Here is an 8,565-nt window from a genome sequence, read left to right as displayed (position 1 = left end):
ATATATATATATATATATATATATATATATACGCATGGGTCAGAGTTTGCTTGAAGGACCACACATTCATCAAATTTTTAAATTTTTTTATAAATCAAAGCCTTTGCGTGGGAAGGTAGTGCACGCACATTTTCAGCCCTGTTTTTTATATACACTACCGGTCAAATCTTTGGGGTCACTTACAAGTTTCCATTCCACTCCATTATAGACACGATCCCAGCTGATCTGGGTGGGTGGCTGATCTTTAATGCAATATATACATTTCCCATTATCAGCAATCATTCATCCAATGTTCCAAAGGCACATTTTGTTTACTAATCTGATATCATATTAAAAAACTAACTAAGAAAACATTAAACCACCCTTTTGCAATTATGTAAGCACATAATGTAATCTGGAAACTGCTCCCCTGGTTAAAAAAAACAAGCCAACTGATCTCAGCTGGGATCGTGTCTATAATGGAGTCCAATGGAAATTTGTGAGTGACCCCAAACTTTTGACTGGTAGTGTATATAAAAAACAGGGCTGAAAATGTGCGTGCACTACCTTACCACGCAAAGGCTTTGATTTATAAAAAAATTAAAAAATGTGATGAATGTGTGGTCCTTCAAGCAAACTCTGACCCATGCGTACACACATTTTGGAGACAATGGGAAGCGGCGATGCAGATGATGAGGAGGTGAACTGATGTCAGACTGCAGGAAGTAAATGTGGGAATAATGATTAGTCTTAAAATTTCCAAGTAATGATGCCTCATGCACGTGTTATCTCTTCATATCATCCATGTTATCATGAAGATAAATCCAGCAGTGTTATTTGCACTTGTACTGAGTGATTATTGTGCCATAAACACCTCCAACTCATATCTGAAATCAAATTTCATTAATATTTAATTGATGCTTTCTCAGTGTCACATTGTCCACTACGGAGCGCAGGAGGAGGCGATGGCCCGACTCCATGGAACACAGTATAGCATCAAATGCCCTACCATTAGATAATGGCAGAACACAGTGTAAAAAATATCTGTGCATATTTCCTCAAATGTCAAAGAATGAAAATTCAGCCGTTAAGCTCTCTCGCAGTCTTTGCGCTTAATGTTCTCGTTATCAGTCTGAACATTAATACTGTTGGTGACACAACCTGCATGAAGAACCGTGTGTTAGCCTTATACACTTTCATCTTCAAGTTGTATCTCCGGGTGGGGGCTATAGTTGATGCTGTGCTTTTGGCAAGCTGTTAACAATCACAATTTGTTGTAAACAATAATACTGCGGTGACCCCTGTGCGTAATGCTGCATGACGGCACTGCTGGCTCTGCAGGAGGACTAAACCCAAATGGAAGAATCAGGAGAGAAAGAGACTTCAGGGACCATGACGATGACTGGCTAACATGCTGATTTAAAATCCCTAAAGCTGTGGATCCATCTACTCAACTTGGTCCAGTAGAGAGGGCAACGCGCCGGAACCGTGTTATCCCGGTCCAAATACTGATCCTCGCCACCCTGGGGGCAACTGGCTGTTCACAGCTAAGTGTTTTAGATAAAAATGATAATCTTCAACTATCACTAAGACTTATTTGGACAAAATATAGTTCAGGTTAAATCTTATCATAATCCTGAGGTCTGGTATATATCAAAGCTGTCCCAGAGTGCTGTAATGCCTGTGTAGTCAGGTTTACTGACACTGTGCGAGAATAGGCCAAAGGTATAGTTCAATTTGCAGCGAACCCCAAGCATCTGAGAGTTTTTTTGCTTTTTCTCTGCAAGTCGTCATGATTTTGCAGGATTCGGCATCACTGCCAGAGTCATTAACATACTTATCAGCATTCACAAGGTGCATTGACTATTTACGGTTAGAAATGGGCGTGTACAGGGCGGGACAAGAGGCTGAGTAACGTACGCAGCATTTACGTAGGAAATCTGTGATTTATAAGGGGAACATTGCTTACAGGTGTGCCTACACACAGTTTCATAAATCTGACTTTATTTGCCGTATGCCACTTTGGGCTTTTGAGCGGTTTTATAAATGAGACCCCAGGTGCTCAAGCCCCTTTTGATGTCTGTGTGCACGTGCCTGGGTCAGAACCTGGTCTCAAACCAATGAATACCACTACTTTTGAGCCTAATGCTATAATTTTTCGAATGGGAACTGTCTCTTTAACAAAAACATAAAAAACAATGAATTGATTAAAAATCATTGGCAAAATATTTGTGATTGTCTTTCAGTGGTGAGACGAAATTTCATTATTTTTAGTTGATGCATGTCTGACAGAGCAGTGCCAGAACAAAGAGATGGTGATTTTCGAAAAAACAAATTAAGAATATCTGGTCTAGAGCCCATAAACGAGATAAGTTTGCCTGTGATGATCCCGATTGCATATTCCAGAGGTCACCCATGGTGATCTTTCAGAGGATTTTAATTAAGCTGCATTAGCTCTACCACACCAGAAATGATTGGGTCAAGAGTCTTTGATGTTTATGGTTAATGATCTTGTGGGAAGCACACTTAACTATAAGACCCTCCCTCAAGGGAAGCATTCAATGGTAAGCTTTTCACAATCACCATAAGCTGCTCTAATTTCCTAAATGTAGCTCTAAATAAGAAAACATCCAATAGTTTTCACTCACTTTATGTGTCTATAGCGCTTTCCTCACCATTGAATTTTAATAGCTTCTACAACTTTGTACAAGATGTCACAATTTAATGGAACACGTTTGATGTCATGTAAGGGGTTTGGAGCTGGACTTTAACAAGGCAGTTAAGTGGTAATGAGACTGAACATTGCTCTGTGAGACCATGATGACTGCTTAAACACTGTGGATGTGAAGGCCCCCTGTTCCCGCAGGGCGGAGACACCCAAATGTTAACTGGATTACTCTTCCACTTCTTTGAAATAAGTATAATCCTCTACTGCAACTGCAAAACGGCCTTGACTTCCTTTCCTATTTTTATTTATTTTTTACTTTTCTTTTGATTCTTATCTGTATGTGAATAGAGGTAACAAGAGAGGAAAACGTTTTCTTCTAGGATTTAAAAAATACAAAGTGTATCATTCCTCCTAATCTTACAAGTGGGCAATTGGTTACCCTTCCAGACACAGTGGATAAAAAGTAAATATAGTTATATGATGTGTTAGAAAAAAGCATTGCCCTGAATCTAGTGATTGATACCATGACAGACCTTTCAGAATGAAAGGTGAACCTGTTAGACAAGCTGCTTTTATATAGAGACCAGATGGTACGGCCCTGAGAGCAAATTAATCATACACTGGTCATGGTAGGTGTCCTAGGATCCTGCATTAGGTTTGACCCCCCCTCATCCCCAAGAGTTATTATCATCTCCCCTTCTGTGTCTTGAAAAAAGTCAACTGTGTAAAGGCTCAGCTGAACAACTAGTGTGCAGATAGATTTCTGCTGAGCTCTCAATGGCCACCCCCCATTCTATACCCAACAAACCACAGTAAACCCATTCTGACCCGCTGTCGACGGTGAAATCTGTGACCAGAATGTATGCAAAAGTAAATGGAAATTAAAACAATTTTCCATCCACTACTTTGTTTGTTGAGATGAACAGCTGGTGACGCTAATTTTCTAGTTGGGTGCCATTAAACCACCAACAAGATGTTGTTATTCAGATAGCGGCAGTAAAACTTCAAGAAATTGAGAACAATGTAGAAAACATGTTTTTTGAATTTCTGTTTGTTTCATGGGTTCATTTGATGAATATTACTGGCTCCGTGTGCTTCACACAGCTCTGATGTTTGCATCTCTTCAGTGGAGTAAAAGCATAAGAACCTTTTTTGGGGCCATTTCAACATTTATTAGAATTCTTTGCGTTTTCACTCACAATGTTTTTATGCGCAAATTGAAAATGCACATAAAAACATGTGGATGGAAACCCATCTAGAGTCAAAATGGCCACAATTATGAGATCAAATCTCTGCCATCATTTTTTTTCTTCTACCTAATGCCAAACCCTGTGTGCAGTGTATTATATTATGTCTCTCTCCTCTATCTTCTCTTTTTGAAACTATGCCACAGGAATAGCAAACATCTCTGGCAACAAAATAACCAAAACCCATGCCATTGATATTAACTATAGTTTGGGCCATGTATCAATTAAATAAGAGAATGCAGCCTAGACTGTTGGTAGGGCATTGCAATGAATTTAACATAACATACAAATCCTGGAGTTTAATACTTGCAATCGTGTGTTTTACAGGTTAAGTGGTATAGTCATGTGAATGTGAAAGAAACAACCCATTCTCACTCCCATCGCATCAAACATCAAGACTCCTTAAGCGTCGTATTTGGACCCGCTGTGTCGGGTCTCTTGGTGACACTTGATGGCACTCTGTTTTGGGAAGTACGTTTAACTGACCATGTGTCAGTATTTAATGAGTTGGGAGGACAGGTTGAAAAAAAGGCAGAACCATGTCAGCCAAATATCTTAGAATGTCTCAATCACCATAACTTAATTCTTTTTTTAACATAAGTCAGGGGTGATGATTGCTTACTGCTCTGAGTTGAGGGCAGGCGCTGTCATGACCTGGTTGGCCACCATGTTTTTGTTTGCTATAAGTGTTAATTCACATGTTACACGAGCCAACCATTTACACTGGGGCTGTTTTATTTCTTACTACACCATTATTACTATATTTTTCCTTTCACTCCTGATTGATAGCATCCCCCCAGACACAGAAAACAAATATAACAAGAGCAATCTTATGTTGCCCTCTCTGCACCTACAGGCAAAAGCTGCTTTGATGCTTGAACAGATTATTCCTCCTGTTTTAAACAAAAGCCAGCTTGGCAAGCCGAGAGAGGCAGAGGGGAAAGCTGATGTGTTTGGCAGTTTAATGGACATTTCAGAGCTTTCATTTGTCACCAGACCCACAAATGAGACGCACATTTAACCTTTAAACCAACAAATATTGGCCTGTATCCATTGAATATATAATCAAACAAGTAATTACTACAATCAAAGAACATCATTCCGCCTCCTAAAGACTTGTAGTACTGCTACAGCAACGAGGGAATTATGTTGACTGAAGGTGAGAGGCTTGAATGTAGATGAATTCTCAACACATCCCTACTAAATGAAAGTCACCCAACGCAAACCTCTTGTGTAAAACTTAAATCTGAATGAATTAGTACGTTTACATACATTAAATACACAAAATTCCGCTAAACGAAATCATCAGAGGATGCAACGAAGGTCTGGAAACGATGTGGCCCACAGTACAGTGTGCAGTCCTCTCTTTAGGTCTGATTTAAAGCCTGTTGTTTTTATTCCCATAAATATTTGGATCTGGGGAAGGCAGCATGTTTTATAGGCTGGCTGCCTCTGTTTCCGCTTACCAGAGTTTACAGGAGGACAGGTGTCATATAAACATAGTAATATACCAGCCTTACTCATAAGCATTGGGAAGAAATACTTGACGCTTTAATTCATTTTATCGCAGTATTCATTTTATTACAGTATTTTATCATGAACAGACAGGGGCAATAATCTGCCGTGTAAATGACTTCAGGAATATGTGGAGTGCAAAATGGATGGTGTGATAAGCAGATGAAGATGAGATGAGGGCCAGGAGAAATGGGAGGTATATTCACAACCTGCTGCTTTGTTGTTTTGGTGTAACAGAATGTTTGTTTTTGGCATCATTTAATACAGAACAAAGTATGAAGCAACATAGCCGTACACAATGGAAATATTGAAGTACTGGTGATGTGGTAAGGTTCCTAACCTATGTGGTTAATAGATTCTTTGAGTTATCAATGGTAACACCCCATAATATGTCATCACATAGCCTAACACCAGCCTAAAATTGGGATCCAAGTTTATAAGGTTTTTCCAATGAAACCAGGTCCAACCCCCAGTTATAAACAAAAACAAAAAACTTACCACATAAAGTGTGCCTCCCAGGAGCCCGAGAGGCAGCAATAAAGCAGCTTTAGGCCTTTTCTACTTTATCCACTTGGGGGCATAGTGTAACTGTACATTTAGCTAAACATAATGTGTTTGGCATATTATGGCCTTATAAATTTGTCGAAATGTTGGAAAACGTTTGTATATATTTCCAAATGCAGAAGACTCAGAACATTAGCTTTCATTTGAAGCCACGATTCTGGCGTCCAATACTTAGTCTTTAGCAGTAGCTATAAGCGCTCCACTATGTTCACCAGCTAGCCCGTTAGTGTCAAAACAAGTACTTTAGGATTATGCATTATGCTAAGGACAGAATAACAAGATAAAATACATCACAATCTCTGTAAATGCTTCTTTCTTTTTTAAAAGATTTTAAATAATACACGCACCTAACCAAGATATGTTTTTCTTAACTTACTGTCCTGGCACTTTAAGTTTAACAAGCAATGTATTTCAGCAGCTGGTGCTTTCTTATAGGATGTAAAAAATATTTAATGTTGCATTGATGCATGTTTTTTTTTTCCTTCTATAAAGATGGATGAGTGAGCATCTCATCGCTCCCAGTTAGAATCTGAGGAGACACGACTGTCCAATAAATACAGTCCGAGGGTGTGAATTACATCTGCCCTCATTATAAGTGTCTCATTAAGCCATGCTCTCTTGATTGAGGGATACATGGTTATTAAATTAAATTACAGGGGAGAACTGTTTGATGAAAATGTAGTGCGCAGGACAAAAAGATAAATAATGTAAGCAACTTGAAGGTGAGCATAATCCATTAGTCTCCTGTGGACATAAATGCAGGTTTTCCCCCTCACAAGATAAATAAAAAATCCAAAGACCAAACAAATCAGCTTCCCCGGTGACAATAGTAAATACCTTAAATATACAATTAAAGTAAATGGGCATATTGCCCTCAAGTTAACATTTCCAAATCTGTTAAATGATAAGTCATATACTGTACAGTGGTTGACACCAAATAAAATGTTAGCTTGGATGCCACTTAAAATGTCTAACACAGTATCTTTAAAAAAAGATTTCAACTTCTTTGAATGAAATATCTGACATGCTCCTTCTAAATAAAGTGCTACTTCAGCAGGTGATTTCTTACTTCAATAAGCCACAGTGCTGAGTAGAGGAACTTGCTGCTTAAATTGACTAAAAAGAGGAATACAAAAATTATTTTGGAAATTAATTAAAAATTCAGCAAAATTCCAGCCTTCAAGGACACCAATTTTCTTTGTGAACAAATAATGTATCGTAAATACTGATAAAGTTCCCTTGGCCTTTGGAATTAAAATAACCCCAAATAATCACATATACATAAAGATAGGCATGGTTTTATTTCAGTTAGCCTAATAGCTGTTTTAATTTGCATTGATGAGATGATCTTATGGAAAGTTCCGCATGCCTATTTCTATGTATAGTGAAGGGTATGTGATGATGGGGGCTATTTTAATTCCAAAGGCCAAGGGAACATAGGGGTGCCTCATGTGCCCTGTATTTTAAGGAAGTTTATTTTTCATTTATTTGTTTATTTATTTACAATACATTAATCCTTCAAAAAGACAATTGGTGTCCTCAAAGGTTTGCTTTTTCCTAATTTTTTAATTAAGGCATTAAGATTAATTTCCCAAAAAATAATTATTTATTCCTCTTTTTAATCATCTTAAGCAGGGGTTCCTATACTCATGAGCAGCAAATGAGCAGTCCAAACTAATGAAAGTTATTTAAGATGCCAGCATGTCCGACCTCTTTCAAGACAGAAGTGTCACATGGAGACGTTGTAGATTTAAATTTAGATCATGTTGAATAATGGCACACAGGCCCTGTCATAGATGAAGACATAATTGAAGTGCCGCTCAAGAGCACAAGATGAGTATGCTGTGTTTTTAAATGACGTTGAGCTTTCCCAGAGTTCATTAGTGCAGCCATTTTAGAAGAAAGCCAACGACCCGCACAACAAAGGCATCGGCGCTCAAAGACAACAGACTGCACTTAAGCTTGCTCAGTTTCTCAGCGGGAGGCGTGAAGGGAGCTGCTCTCAGTGGGGTCAAACAACAACATCAGGCACAAAGGGCTGCTCGTTGAGAACGCATTTGGATTTTGGCTCTTGTCATCCAGACTATTCTTCGCTCACTCCATGTTTGTAATGTCATTGCACAGACACAAAATCCAATTAGTGAGGCAGTTCTGGGGTCATCTTTATTAAAATTCTCTCTAAAAGGAATGTTAGGGACTACTAGCCAAATAACCTTTTCGAGACCCTGCAGGGAGAATAATATAGTCAATATCCACTGGCACATTGGTTGTGAATGTGAGATAATGAGTGTATGCGGGTTCTCTTGTGTGCTCATTTATATTGTGTTCACTTGAAAGCCAGTGGCTCAAAGTGAGAAGATAAGCATGCTAGCTTTGTAATGGCCAGTTGTCCTGCTGCTATAATTGATCCTCATCTGAAACCACATGAACATTACAGTAATGAGCTGAGTAATTGGAATGCCAATTTGATTCCAGCTGATGAACCTGCTCACCTGACAACTCCTCCTGGTCATTAGTCAACAATGTATGGCATTTAGAAAGTGTGCACACATGTGCACTTCAGTATGAGCATGTTTCCATGCAATTGTCAAC

Source organism: Etheostoma cragini, chromosome 8 (genome assembly GCF_013103735.1).
Source record: "Etheostoma cragini isolate CJK2018 chromosome 8, CSU_Ecrag_1.0, whole genome shotgun sequence".
NCBI classification, from domain to species: domain Eukaryota; kingdom Metazoa; phylum Chordata; class Actinopteri; order Perciformes; family Percidae; genus Etheostoma; species Etheostoma cragini.
Note: the sequence above shows the minus strand (reverse complement) of the source record.